Genomic DNA, 15,411 nt, shown 5'->3' with positions numbered 1-15,411 from the left:
CTTTTACACTAAAACTATCTCAGTTAATGTTTGGGTGGTTAAAATCCCTTTCTATTGCTGCCGTACTGTTGCTTTGACAAAAATTGCCACTCTCCCTCCTTTCTTATCTCCCTCCCTATCGCGTCTGAAAACCCTGTAACCAAGACTGTTGAGCTGCCATTCCTGTCCCTCCTTAAGCCATGTTTCTCTCAGAGCTATGATATCATACTGCCACCTGTCTATCTGTCCTCAGCTCATCTGCTTTATTTGCTATACTCCTTGCATTGAAATAGATACACTTGAGCACTGACAAACACTTTTTTAATTTTCTAAACTTTGTTTCCTCAGTCTTCCAGACTCATCCATTAATTCTCTGCCTTCCATTTTCATTTCTGATTTTGTCCCATCTGACTCTACCTTCCAGTCCCCATCCCCCTGCCAAACTAATTTAAACCCTCCCCAACAGCTCGAGCAAAATGCCCCGCAAGGAACTCCGTCCCAGCTCTGTTCAGGTGCAACCCGTCCGACCGGTCCCAAGAATCTAAAGCCGTGCCTCCTGCACCATCTTTCCAGCCACACATTCATCTGTCTTCTTCTATTCCTGTACTCACTTGCGCTAGGCACTGGGAGTAATCCGGAGATTATTACTTTTGATGTCCCATTTGCAAATTTCTTACCTCACTCCCCAAATTCTGACTGCAGGACAACATCCTTATTTCTACCTATGTTGTTTGTTCCGATGTGGACCACAACTGCTGGCTGTTCACCCTCCCCTTTCAGGATGCTCTGTAACTGCTCAATGACATCCTTGATCCTGGCACCAGGGAGGCAACATACCATTCCTGGATTCATGTCTGCGGCTACAGAAATGCCTGATTGTTCCCTTGACTATTGAATCACCTATCACTATGGCTTTTCCAGTCTTCCTTGTACCTCCCTTTGCAGCTGAGTCACCCATGGTGCCATGGGCTTGGCTCTGGCTGCACTCCCCAGGGAAGCATCACTGTCCTCCATATTCAGAACTGAATACCCGGTGGAGAGCGTCATGCAGTCAGGGTGTCCTGCACTACCTACTCAATTTTTTTTGACTGCCTGTTGATCACCCATTCCCTCTCTCCCTGCATACTCTTAAGCTGTGGGGTGACCACATCTATAAACGTGCTATCGATGTAGCTCTCTTCTCACGAATGCACTGCAGTGTCACCAGCTGCCTCTCAAGTTCCAAAACCCAGAGCTCAAGCTGCCACAATTGAGAGCACTTCCTGGCACAAATGTTCTCGAAGATAGTGGAAGCATCCTGGAGCTCCCACATATCACAGGAGGTGCACTCTCAAGGTTGAAACACCCCTGCCATTAGTTGACCATTTGCTACTGCTAAAAAAAACCTTAACAGTACTACAACACCTTAGAATTATAAATAAAACTTTCCTAGTACTGATAAATCCCACTAAAAATCAATACAGTTCACTAGTTAAGATAAACCTTACTCCAAAAAACTCACCAACGATTCACTTGTCCCTTATTATTAATACTTAATTTATACTCTTTTTATTCTGCCTGTTGTTGAAATGCTATAACCCAGCCATTTACACACCCACCCTAACAGTGGTGTACTAACTATTTACAGTTACTCCCTAACAGCCGTTAATCGCAACCAGTCACCTTGCAGCTTTCCTGTGATGTCACTATTCACTTTGTTTCCAAACTCCAGCTTGCTTGGACTCCTGTCCACTCCGCTTTCACCGTTTCCTGCTCTCTGAGTGAACCCTTGCTTACTCTCTCTCTCCCCACCCCGGGCTCTTTATGCTCCACTCTGCTCTCACTGTTTCCCGCTCTCAATGTATGAATATTTGTTTGCGTTGTGTTTAATTTAAAATATGGATTAACTGTATTTCACAGTTGTAGGTTTTATTTGGTAGTCCTGTACAAGTTGTAGATTGGTATTCAATATTTAGCTCTGTGAAAATTATTGTGAATGAAAACATAACTTTCAATCTTATACATGGGCTGGTCTGCAAGCTCCAAGTCCTTCACTTTGTAGTAATGGAACTGATACTGTATCTTTCAGTCTTAATCTCTGTGGGATTTTTGAACTGGTATGTAATGCATAGCTCGGTCTAACGTCTGATGTACATTATTGGGATTCATAGGATCATAGGAAATAGGGGCATTAGGCCAATCAGCCCATTGAGCCTGCTCTGCCATTCAAACAGATCGTGGCTGATCATATCCCTCTTTGCCATTTTTCCCTGCTATCTCCATATCCCTTGATCCCGGTAGTATTTAGAAATCTATTGATTTCTGTCTTGAATATGTTCAGTAATTGGGCCTCCACAGCCCTCTGGGATAAAGAATTCCACAGATTACCCACCCTCTGAGTAAAGAAATTCCTGCTCATCTCAGTCTCAAATGGCCTGTCCTTATTCTGAGAATGTGTCCCCTTCTTCCAGACTCACTAGACAGAGGAAACATCCTATCCATATCTACCCTGTCACACCCTGTAAGAATTTTGGAAGTTTCAATGAGATCACCTCTCATTCTTTGAAACTCCAGAGAATTTGGGCCCAGTTTCTGCAGTCTCTCATCATAAGGGGATTAGTCTGGTGAATCTCCATTGCATTCCCTCTTTGACAAGTCTATCCTTCCTTAGATAAGGGGAAGTGATGGCGTAGTGGCATTGTCATGGGCGGCACAGTGGTTAGCACCGCAACCTCACAGCTCCAAAAACCGAGGTTTGATTCTGGCTACTGCCTGTGCAGAGTTTGCAAGTTCTCCCTGTGACCATGTGGGTTTTTGCTGGGTGCTTTGGTTTCCTCCCGCAGCCAGAGACTTGCAGGTGATAGGTAAATTGGCTGTTGTAAATTGCTCCCAGTGCAGGTAGGTGGTAGGGAATATGGGATTACTGCAGGGCGAGTATAAATGGGTGGTTTTTGGTCAGCACAGACTCGGTAGGCTGAAGGGCCTGTTTCAGTGCTGTATCTCTAAATAAATATAAAATAAGGAAACCAAAATTGTACAGAATACAGTGCTCGACCCCAAGGGTCACTGTTGGAACCACTGCTTTTTTTGCTACAGATAAATGACTTGGATCTTGGAATATTGAGTAGAATCTCAAAATATCCCGATGACAACAAACTTGGAGGAGTGGCAAACAGTGAGGATGATATGAACTGCCTGCAACAGGACAATGATAGGCTAGCAGAATGGGCAGACAGGTGGCAGATGGAATTTAATAGTGACTAGTGTGAGGTGATGCATTTTGGCAGAAGAAATAGGGAGAGGCAATATATACTTAATGGCACAGTTCTAAAGAGTGTGCAGGAATAGAGGGACTTGTTCACTATAATGTGAACAATTTTTCTTCTTGTGTGGCTCTCAGATTTGTAAACTTCACTGTACTGGAGTGAGGTGACATCTACTGGCAGGAAGCAAGAACTGCAACCAAGCAGCAGATACTCCATAGTCTGTCAGGGTGAAAGAAACATTGCAATGTGAGGAAATAGTGAATGCGTTTGATTGGGTTGATGGAGACATGATACCACTTGTGGTGGAGTCCAAAGCAAAGGCCAGAAATATAAAATTGTCATTATTAAAAGATATGAGGAATTCATGACAAATGTATTCAGGTGGTGAGTGGGTGGAATCTAGATAGAATAGAAAGTGAGATTGGGTGGAAAGAAGCAGTGTGAAAGGATGGCTCAAACAAAAGGGAAACGCCCTGAAAGGTTAACTCTGTTTCTCTCTCCACAGATGCTGCCAGAGTTTCTGAACATTTCCAGCACTTTCTGTTTTTATTTCAGAATTTGCAGGATGTTGCTTTGATCTGAAAAAAAATGGATGATTGGCTTTGGCTGCCAGTGAAATTCCACAGGAGCTAAAAGGAAGTTCTGATATCAGTGGCATGTTGATCTCGGGGTATGATTCTTGCTTAGGGTAAGTGATTAATTAATGTGTGAGAGATCCTGGGTTCAAATCCTGGACAAGCCCTTCTTTGTTGGTGTTTTTAGTTTAAGGTCGTCGATTGGTTTCAGCCTTACAGAAGGCGGAATTGATTTCCATATGGAGCCTGCTTGAGGACCAGAGGGCTGGATTCAAAGAGCTTGTCGACAAAATTGGAATGAATGAAATGTGCAGAGAGCCAAGTAGGAATATAAAGTTGTAACTTTAACTGAAGCCTGGCTCCAAAAAACAACAGAACTGGGTTCTGGTATGGAAAGGAAACCATTCCCATTTCTGTTGTTTGGCTTGCATTGGCTCATTAATTTTCTTGTTTTTCACTTTGTTGATGCATTTGAATAATTGTGGATCCTTCTTCAGGGTGTTTTCTTTCACCAGGTAGTTCTGACCTCTGATGATGATGATCGGAATGAGTTTCACCTCACTGATAGTTTTGGAACTGAGCAGATTTCCTTTGCTTGAGTCTACAACATGGAACTCAGTCTGACATGTGGACCCATGGGAGGATTTGAATGCCACCCCTGCGTTGAAGAATACAGTTGCATCCATCCAATAAGCGACCGAGTAGAAGTGACAGTTCAGTCAGTCGAACATTAAACTTTTAATTTCAGGGTGGTGAGTTTGAGTGCCATTTTGTTTTTCCCTTTTTTAAGGCTTCATGAGCAGAGAGTACAAGGAGTGTTTGAAATGAAATTCAGCAAAACTATGAGAAAGTCTCACTTTGATTCGGGACTCTTATCTCTCTGCAGCATCTCGCTGTGAACGATTGAACTTCATCTCATTTCATTCCCAGCTCGGGATCAGTGCGGCTCAGTGGGACTTCTGGCTGTCTTCTGCTTCACAATCCATCAGTGCTGAGAAAGCAATGGGGAATATTATTCAAGGCTCTGTAACCAGAGGACACCGATTTAAGGTGACTGGCAAAAGAACCAAAGGCAACATGAGGAAAAACTTATTTTGCACAGCGATTGGTTAAGATCTGATATGCACTGTTTGAGAGTGTGATGGAGGCTGATTCAACCATGACTTTCAAAATGGTAAAAGATAATTATCTGAAGTGAAAAAAGTGCATGTTTTCATGGAATACATGAGTCTGTGGCATGAGCTGAGTTGCTCGTGCAGAGAAGCAGCACAAGCACAATGAACTGAATGGCTTCCTTTTGTTCTGTAACTATTCTATGATCTATGATTCTTTTCAGAGTGAAATCAACACTCACATACAAGAAACTGACAGGTACAATGTAAACCCCACACTAACATACCAGCGAATGCTAGGGACAGAGTAAAACCAACTCAGTCCTAGACTAGAAACTGACAGGTGCACTGTAAACTTCGCATTACCAGACAAGAAATTGACAGTTACAGTGTGAAACCCACAGTCACTTAGCAGCAGTTGGCAGGTAACGTGTAAAAATCTTTCTTTCATATCCCAACTGCAAGGTAAAAAGGAAATTAGGGACAAACCCAGGCTCACACTTCAAAGACTGAGAGATACAAAGCAAAACACATACTCACCTACAAGTGCAGAGAAGAAGACACACTCAGAGGAGGTGCAGATTAAAGACACATGCATGTAACAGAAACTGATAGGGATAGAATCAAACCCTTTCTCACTTCTCAGAAACTGATAGATATAGACAAAAGCTGATGCTCACATACAAGTTGTTGAAAGATATGTGGTGAAACTCACAGAGCAATAGCAGAAACAAACAGGTACTGAATAATACCCACAGTCACAGACCAAAAACTGAAATATACTGAGTTAAACACCACTTTCTCACACCAGAAACTCATGGCTACAAAGTGAAGCTGACTCTATCCTCCCAGGCATTGACAGGTACAAAAGAAAACACTCACGACGATACCAGGACATGAAATGTACGTAATAAAACCTTTCAGCTGAAAGAATAGCATTAATGACAGGCGTGGTACCCAGAATGCTCAGCGGCCCAATCTGTTACAGGAGCGGGGCGCGCAGGCGCAGTAGAGACAGCTCTGTCAGGAGCTGGAGCTGCGGGTTCGGAGTTGGAGCGGGATATTCACAAAGTGCGAGAAGACCGCGCCCTTTGCGGGCTCACACAGCTGGAGCAGGGCCTCCGGGCCACAATAACATGGAACAATCCCATCTGTATCCCTGCGGATGGCGACGGTGAAGCCTTTCCCGGTGAGGCTTCCCGAAACCGCGTCCATAAATGGATAAGAATTGGGGTCTGGGCAGCGAGCGTCTGGAGATGGATAAGAATTGGAGACTGGGCAGGGAGCGTCTCTAAATGAATAAAATTTGGGTACTGGTCAGGGAGCGTCTGTAAATGGATAAGAATTGGGGACTGGGCAGGGAGCGTCTCTAATTGAATAAAATTAGGGTGCTGGTCAGGGAGCGTCTATAAATGGATAAGAATTGGGGTCTGGGCAGGGAGCGTCTGGAGATGGAGAAGAATTCGAGACTGGGCAGGGAGCGTCTCTAAATGAATAAAATTTGGGTACTGGTCAGGGAGCGTCTGTAAATGGATAAGAATTGGGAACTGGGCAGGGAGGGTCTCCAAATGAATAACATTTGGATACTGGTCAGGGAGCGTCTGTAAATGGATAAGAATTGGGGACTGGGCAGGGAGCGTCTCTAAATGAATAAAATTTGGGTACTGGTCAGGGAGTGTCTCTAAATGAATAAGATTTGGGTCCTGGTCAGGGAGTGTCTGTAGATGGATAAGAATTAGGGACTGGGCAGGGAGCGTCTCTAAATGAATAAAATTTGGGTACTGGTCAGGGAGCGTCTGTAAATGGATAAGAATTGGGGACTGGGCAGGGAGCGTCCCTAAATGATTAAGATTTGGGTACTGGTCAGGAAGCATCTGTAAATCGATAAGAATTGGGTACTGGTCAGGAAGCGTCTGTAAATCGATAAGAATTGGAGACTGGGCAGGGAGCGTTTCTAAATGAATAAGATTTGGGGACTGGGCAGGGAGCGTTTTTTTATTCGTTCGTGGGATGTGGGCGTCGCTGGCTCGATCTCAGCTCGAGTAATGTGTCCAGTTCTGGGCACCAGGCTTTAGAAAGGACATCAAAGCTTCTGAGACAGTTCAGAGGAGATTTACCAGAATGATCCCAGAGATGAGGGGTGTCAGTTCTCTGGACAGGCTGGTGAAGCTGGGATTGTTCTCTTCAGAGTAGAGAAGGTTAAGGCAAGATTTAATAGAGGTGTTCAGAATCATGAAGGATTTTCATACGGTAGAGAGGGAGAAACTGTTTCCAATGTCCTGGGGGTCAGTAACCAGAGGACACAGATTTAAAATAATTGGCCAAAAATGTCAAGGGGAGGTGAGGAGAGATCTTTTAACCCAGTAACTGATTCGGATTTGGAATGAATTGTCTGACAGGGTGGTGGAAACAGATTCAATTATAACTTTCATAAAGGAATTGGACAAATATTTCAAAGTGAAATTCTCCAGGATTATGGGGAAATAGGCAGGGGGTTGGACTAATTGCATCTTTTTGTTAGAGAGTCAGCAGAGGCACAATGGGGCCGAATGGCCTCCTTCTGTGCTGTGTGATTCTATGAACATAAGAACTAGAAGCAGGAGTCGGCAATTCAGCCCCTCGAGTCTGCTCTGCCATTCAATACAATCATGGCTGATCTCATCACGGCAGTTCTTGTTTCTTGCCAGTAGATGTCACTTCACTCCAATACAGTGAAGTTTACAAATCTGAGAGAGACAAAACAGGAAAGAATTGTTCACATTCTGGTGAATGTGTGGGATTTAGAAATACTAGGAGTGGAGACGAGTTATTACTTGTCTGCTCGATCCCCATAGCCCTGTAAAATTATTTCCTACAAGTGCCCATTCAAATTCCTTTTGTAATCCTCGATTATCTCCATTTCCACCGCCCTCGTGGGCAGCGAGTTACAGATCATCACCAATCAGTGTAAAAAAGTTATTCCGCACATTCCCCCTGTACCTCCTGTCCAAAACCTTCAGTCTGTGTCCCCTAGTCCTTGTACCAATAGTTAACGGGAACAATGTTTCCTTGCCAACTTATTTAAAACTGTCATAGCCTAAAACACATCTATCAATTCTTCCCTCACTCTCGTTTGATACAGGCAGAACAACCCTAGCTTTTCCAACCTAACCTTGTAACTAAAATCCTCCATCCCTGGATCCATTCTGGTAAATTTCCTCTGCATCCTCTCAAGGCCCCTCACATTCTTTCTTAAGTGTGGTAAGCAATACTGGAAGCAACACTCCAATTGGGGCCTAATCAGAGCTTTATAATGGTTCAGCATAACTTCCCGGCTTTGTACTCAATGCCTCTATTTAGAAAGCCCAAGATCCCATATACTTTGCTAACCACTCTCGCAATATGTCTTGCCACCTTCAAAGATTGATGCACATGAACCCCAAGTCCCTCTATTCCAGCACACTCTTTAGAACTGTGCCATTAAGTATATATTGCCTCTCCCTATTCCTTCTGCCAAAATACATCACCTCACACTTGTCACTATTAAATTCCATCTGCCACCTGTCTGCCCATTCTGCTAGCCTATCATTGTCCTGTTGCAGGCAGTTCATATCATCCTCACTGTTTGCCACTCCTCCAAGTTTGTTGTCATCGGGATATTTTGAGATTCTACTCTGTATTCCAAGATCAAAGTCATTTATCTTGAGCAAAAAAAAGCAGTGGTTCTAGCACTGACACTTGGGGAACACCTCTGTCGACTATCCTCCAGTCTGACAAAGAACCATTTCATAAGACTCGCTGTTTTCTGTCCTTAAACCAATTTTCTATCCAATTGGACACTGACCCTCCTATACCACGAACCTCAATTTTGTTAACCGCCCTTTTATGTGGTACCTTGTCAAACGCTTCCTTAAAATCCATATAAACAACATCCACTGCATTCCCTTCATCAACCTGCTCTGTTAGTTCATCAAAAAATGCAGTTAGATTAGTCAAGCATGAACTTTCATTTATAAATCCATGCTCACTCTCCTTAATTAACTCAAACCTCTCCAAGTGACTGTTGATTTTTTACCCTGATTATTCTTTCTAAAACCTTACCCACCACTGCTGTTAATCTAACTAGCCTGTAGTTACCCAGACTGTCCTTGCACCCTTTCTTGAATAAGGGCGTCGCATTTGCCACTGTTTATCCTCTGGCACCTCCCCCATATCCAGGGAAGATTGGAAGATTATACTGAACCCTTCCGTTATCTGCATCCACATTTCCTTTCGCAACCTGGGATGCAAGCCATCCGGAACAGGTGATTTATCTACCCTAAGCACAGCCAGCCTTTTTAGTACCTCCCTCTCTCAATTTGTACCCTATCCATTGCCTCTACTCTCTTCACTTCTACTGATATTTTGTCCAATTCCACTTCCTTAGTGATCACTGATACAAAGTACTCATTAAGCAGATTAACATTGCCCTGCACCTCTAAGCATATATTATCCTCTTTCTCCCTAATAGGCCCGACTCAACCTCTTACTACCCACTTATCATTTACATGCTGCTCGAAGATTTTTGGGTTTCCTTTCATGTTGACTGCCATTTTATTCTCATAGAAATAGAGAATAAGCTGAATATAGAAGATATAAGTATTTCCCATCCTTGATGAGGTGGAACATTTTTATGTTGTGGGTAGTAATGACTTGGCCCACGAGTGTGGTGGAAGCAGAGACAATCAATGATTTGAAAAGGAAATTGGATGGATACTTGAAGGAAAGAAACTTGCAGGAGGAAAGGGATCGAGCTGGTGAGTGGAACTGACTAGATTGCTCCGGGGAGAGCCAGCATGGACGTGATAGGCCAAACGACCACCTTCTGTGCTGCAAATGACTCTGTGTTGTTTCTCAAATTCAATCCACTGGTGTTTGGTAAATAATTTCAAAGTAAATTGTGCAACTGGAAAATCAGAGCCAAGGCAAGGGACGCATAAGGAAGCGGAATTGCTGAAACCCGGGATTGAACCAGGGACCTTTAGATTTTCAGTCTAACGCTCTCCCAACTGAGCTATTTCAGCCCAACATTAATAGTGGCTTGGTGTCCTTATTTTGGAAGAAAATACATACATTCAAGTTTTCCAAAAAATTAAAGAACACAACATGTGAGTAATATTCCCCATTGCTTTCTCAGTACTGATGGATTGTGAAGCGGGGGACAGCCAGAAGTGCCAATGAGCCGCACAGACCCTGAGCTGAGAATGAAATGAGATCAAATTCAATCTTTCACAGCGAGATGCTGCAGAGAGGTAAGAGTCCTGAATCAAAGCGAGATTTGCTCATTTCAAACACTCCCTGTACTCTCTGCTCAAGAAGCCTTAAAAAAGGGAAAAACAGAATGGCACTCAAACTCACAACCCTGCCATTAACAGTCTCATGTTCGACTGACAGAACTGTCACTTCTACTCGCTCTCTTATTGGATGGATGCAACTCCAACGCAGGGGTGGCATTCAAATCCTCCCATGGGTCCACATGTCAGACTGAGTTCCATGTTGTAGAATCAAGCAAAGGAAATCTGCTCACTTCCAAAACTATCAGCGAATTGAAGCTGATTACGATCAACATCATCAGAGGTCAGAACGACCTGGTGAAAGAAGACACTCTGAAGAAGGATCCACAATTATTCAAAGGCATCAACAAAGTGAAACACAAGAAAATTGATGTGTCAATGCAAGCCAAACAACAGAAACACTGAAGAATTCCATTCCATTCCAGTCCAGAACCCAGTCCTGTTGTTTTTGGAGTCAGGTCACAATTACAGCAACAACTTTATATTCCCACTTGGCTATCTGTACATTTAGTTAATTGCAATTTTGTCGACAAGCTCTTTGAATCCAGTTGTCTGGTCCTCAAGCCAGCTCCGTATGGAAGTCAATTCCACCTTCTGCAAGGCTGAAACCAATAGATAACCTTAATCTAAAAATGCCAGCAGACCAGGGCTCATCCGGGACTTAAACCCAAGATCTCTCACATGTTAATTAACCATACTCCCTAAGCGAGAATCATACCCCTAGACCAACGAGCCACTGGCAGGTCAGGCTTTATTAGCTGCTGTGGAATTTCACTGGAACCCCCCAGCCAATCATCCATTTTTTTTCAGATCAAAGCAACATCCTGCAAATGCTGAAATAAAAACAGAAAGTGCTGGAAATGTTCAGCAGCTCTGGCAGCATCTGTGCTGTGAGAAACACAGTTAACGTTTCAGGGCACTCACCTTTTGTTTCAGCCATCCTTTCAGACTGCGTCTGTCCATCCAATCTCACTTTCTATTCTATCCACATTCTAACCATTCACTACGTTACTACATTTTTCATGAATTCCTCATTTCTTTTATTAATGACAATTTTGTATTTCTGGCCTTTGCTTCAGACACCACCACAAGTGGAATCATGTCTCCATCTACCCAATCAAACCACTTCGCTGTATCCTCACATTGCAATGTTTCTTTCACCCTGACAGACTGTGGAGTTTCTGCTGTTTGATTGCAGTTCTTGCTTCCCGCCAGTAGATGTCACCTCACTCCAATACAGTGAAGTTTCCAAATCTGAGAGAGACACAACAGGAAATAATTGTTCACATTATAGTGAATGTGTGGGATTTAGAAATACTAGGAGTGGAGACGTGTTATTATTGCACTCTGCTATTACATCTTTTATCATGGACTCCAGCATTTTCCCCACGACTGATGTCAGGCTAACCGGTATATAATTCGCTGTTTTCTTTCTGCCTCTTTTTTTAAATAGTGGAGTTACATTAACTCCCGTCCAATCCATTGGAACTGTTCCAGAGTCGATAGAATTTTGAAAAAAGACCAGAAATGCATCTGCTATTTCAAGGGCCACTTCCTTAATTACTCTGGGATGTAGATTATCAGGCCCTGGGGATTTATCGACCTTCAATCCCATCAATTTCCCAAACATTCCCTACTAATACTGATCTCATACAGTTCCTCCTTCTCACTAGACCCTATGTTCCCCAACATGTCTGGGAGATAATTTGTATCCTCCGTTGTGAAGACAGATCCGAAGTATGTATTTAATTGGTCTGCCATTTCTTTGTCCCCCATTATAAATTCCCCCGTTTCTGACTGTAAGGGGCCCACATTTGTCTTCACTAATCTTTTTCTCGACACATATCTATAGAAGCTTTTACAGTCAGTTTTTATGTTCTTTGCTAGCTTACTCTCATACTCTAGTTCCCCCTTCTTAATCAATCCTTTTGTCCTCCTCTGCTAAATTCCAAACTGCTCACAATCTTCAGGTTTGCTGCTTGTTCTGGCCATTTTATATTTCTCCTCCTTGGATCTAATACTTTCCTTAATTTCTTTTGTAAGCCACAGTTGAGCCACCCTTCCTGTTTTACTTTTGCACAGACAGGAATGAACAATTGTTGTAATTCATCCATGCGCTCTTTAAATGCTAGCCATTGCCTATCCACTGTCAACCCTTTAAGTAACGTTCCCCAATCTATCATAGCCAACTCCCGCCTCATACCTTCATAGTTTTCTTTGTTTAGATTCAGGACCCGAGTCTCGGAATCAACTCTCTCACTCTCCATCTTAATGAAGAATTTTGTCATATTATGGGTGCACTTCCCCAAGGGACCCCACACAACAAGATTGTTAACTAATCCTTTCTCATTACACAATATCCAGTCCAGGATGGCCTGTTCTCTAGAGGTGTTTTACACCTCTATCAATTCTCCACTCAATCTCCTTTGATATAGGCAGAATAATCATAGCTTTTCCAACCTAACCTTGTAACTAAAATCCCCCATCCCTGGATCCATTCTGGTAAATCGCCTCTGCGTCCTCTCAAGGACCCTCACATTCTTTCTAAAGTCTGCTGAGCAGAACTGGAAGCAACACTCGAATTGGGGCCTAACCAGAGTTTTATAATGGTTCAGCATAACTTCCCTGCTTTTGTACTCAATGCCTCAATTTCAAGCCCAAGATCCCATATGCTTTGCGAACCACTCTCGCAATATGTCTTGCCACCTTCAAAGATTGATGCACATGAACCCCAAGTCCCTCTATTCCAGTGCACTCTTTAGAACTGTGCCATTAAGTATATATTGCCTCTCCCTATTCCTTATGCCAAAATACATCACCTCACACTTGTCACTATTAAATTCCATCTGCCACCTGTCTGCCCATTCTGCTAGCCTATCACTGTCCTGTTGCAGGCAGTTCATATCATCCTCACTGTTTGCCGCTCCTCCAAGTTTGTTGTCATCGGGATATTTTGAGATTCTACTCTGTATTCCAAGATCCAAGTCACTTACCTTGAGTAAAAAAAGCAGTGGTTCTAGCACTGACCCTTGGGGAACACCACTGTCGACTATCCTCCAGTATGACAAAGAACCATTTAATAAGACTCGCTGTTTTCTGTCCTTAAACCAATTTTCTATCCAATTGGACACTGACCCTCCTATACCACGAACCTCAATTTTGTTAACCGCCCTTTTATGTGGTACCTTGTCAAACGCTTCCTTAAAATCCATGTAAACAACATCCACTGCTTTCCCTTCATCAACCTGCTCTGTTAGTTCATCAAAAAATGCAGTTAGATTAGTCAAGCATGAACTCCCATTTATAAATCCATGCTCACTCTCCTTAATTAACTCGAACCTCTCCAAGTGACTGTTGATTTTTTACCCTGATTATTCTTTCTAAAACTTTACCCACCGCTGCTGTTAATCTAACTAGCCTGTAGTTACCCGGACTGTCCTTACACCCTTTCTTGAATAAGGGTGTCGCATTTGCCACTGTTTAATCCTCTGGCACCTCCCCCGTATCCAGGGAAGATTGGAAGATTATAGCAAGCCCTTCCGTTATCTGCATCCGCATTTCCTTTCGCAACCTGGGATGTGAGCCATCCGGACCAGGTGATTTATCTTCCCTGAGCACAGCCAGCCTTTTTAGTACCTCCCTCTCCGAATTTGTACTCTCTCCATTGCCTCTACTTTCTTCACTTCAACTGATATTTTGTCAAATTCCACTTCCTTAGTGATCACTGATGCAAAGTACTCATTAAGTAGATTAACATTGCCCTGCACCTCTAATCTTATATTATCCTTTTTGTCCCTAATGGGCCCAACTCAACCTCTTACTACCCACTTATCATTTACATGCTGTTCGAAGATTTTTGGGTTTCCTTTCATGTTGACTGCCAGTCTATTCTCATAGAAATAGAGAATAAGCAAATATAGAAGATGTAAGTATTTCCCATCCTTGATGAGGTGGAATATTTTATGTTGTGGGTGGTAATGTCTTGGCCCACGAGTGTGGTGGAAGCAGAGACAATCAATGATTTGAAAAGGAAATTGGATGGATACTTGAAGGAAAGAAACTTGCAGGAGGAAAGGGATCGAGCTGGTGAGTGGAACTGACTAGATTGCTCCGGGGAGAGCCAGCATGGACGTGATAGGCCAAATGACCACCTTCTTTGTTGTGAATGACTCTGTGTTGTTTCTCAAATTCAATCCACTGGTGCTTGGTAAATAATTTCAATGTAAATTGTGCAACTGGAAAATCAGAACCAAGGCAAGGGAAGCATAAAGAAGCGAAATTGCTGAAACCCGGGATTGAACCAGGGACCTTTAGATCTTCAGTCTAACGCTCTCCCAACTGAGCTATTTCAGCTCTCCATTAACAATGTCTTGGTGTCCTTGTTTTGGAAGAAAATACATACATTCAAGTTTTCCAAAAAATTAAAGAACACAACATGTGAGTAATATTCCCCATTGCTTTCTCAGTACTGATGGATTGTGAAGCGGGAGACAGCCAGAAGTGCCACTGAGCCGCACAGACCCCGAGCTGAGAATGAAATGAGACCAAATTCAATCTTTCATAGTGAGATGCTGCTGAGAGGTAAGAGTCCTGAATCAAAGCGAGACTTGCTCATTTCAAACACTCCCTGTACTCTCTGCTCATGAAGCCTTAAAAAACGGAAAACAGAATGGCACTCAAACTCACAACCCTGCCATTAGAAGTCTCATATTCGACTGACAGAACTGTCACTTCCACTCGGTCTCTTATTGGATGGATGCAACTCCAACGCAGGGATGGCATTCAAATCCTCCCATGGGTCCACATGTCAGACTGAGTTCCATGTTGTAGACTCAAGCAAAGGAAATCTGCTCACTTCCAAAACTATCAGCGAATTGAAGCTGATTACAATCAACATCATCAGAGGTCAGAACTACCTGGTGAAAGAAGACACCCTGACGAAGGATCCACAATTATTCAAAGGCATCGACAAAGTGAAAAACAAGAAAATCGATGAGTCAATGCAAGCCAAGCAACAGAAACACTGAAGAATTCCATTCCATTCCAGTCCAGATGTTTTTGGAGTCAGGTCACAATCACAGCAACAACTTTATATTCCCACTTGGCTCTCTGTCCATTTAGTTAATTGCTATTTTGTCGACAAGCTCTTTGAATCCAGTTGTCTGGTCATCAAGCCAGCTCCGCATGG

At 43.1% G+C, this 15,411-nt stretch overlaps 2 non-coding genes across 2 annotated transcripts; both read right to left on the bottom strand.

The window, feature by feature from the left end:
• Nucleotides 1-9,880: 9,880 nt before the first annotated feature.
• Nucleotides 9,881-9,953, bottom strand: trnaf-gaa (transfer RNA phenylalanine (anticodon GAA)). The gene has a single exon. It is a non-coding gene; the product is annotated as a tRNA-Phe (tRNA).
• A 4,550-nt stretch (nt 9,954-14,503) lies between these two features.
• trnaf-gaa (transfer RNA phenylalanine (anticodon GAA)) lies at nt 14,504-14,576 on the bottom strand. Its single transcript has one exon. It is a non-coding gene; the product is annotated as a tRNA-Phe (tRNA).
• Between the last annotated feature and the right edge of the window lie 835 nt (nt 14,577-15,411).

The sequence above is a fragment of the Heterodontus francisci genome, unplaced genomic scaffold (assembly GCF_036365525.1).
Source record: "Heterodontus francisci isolate sHetFra1 unplaced genomic scaffold, sHetFra1.hap1 HAP1_SCAFFOLD_51_2, whole genome shotgun sequence".
NCBI classification, from domain to species: Eukaryota; Metazoa; Chordata; class Chondrichthyes; order Heterodontiformes; family Heterodontidae; genus Heterodontus; species Heterodontus francisci.
Note: the sequence above shows the minus strand (reverse complement) of the source record. Positions and strands in the feature narration are given on the sequence as shown.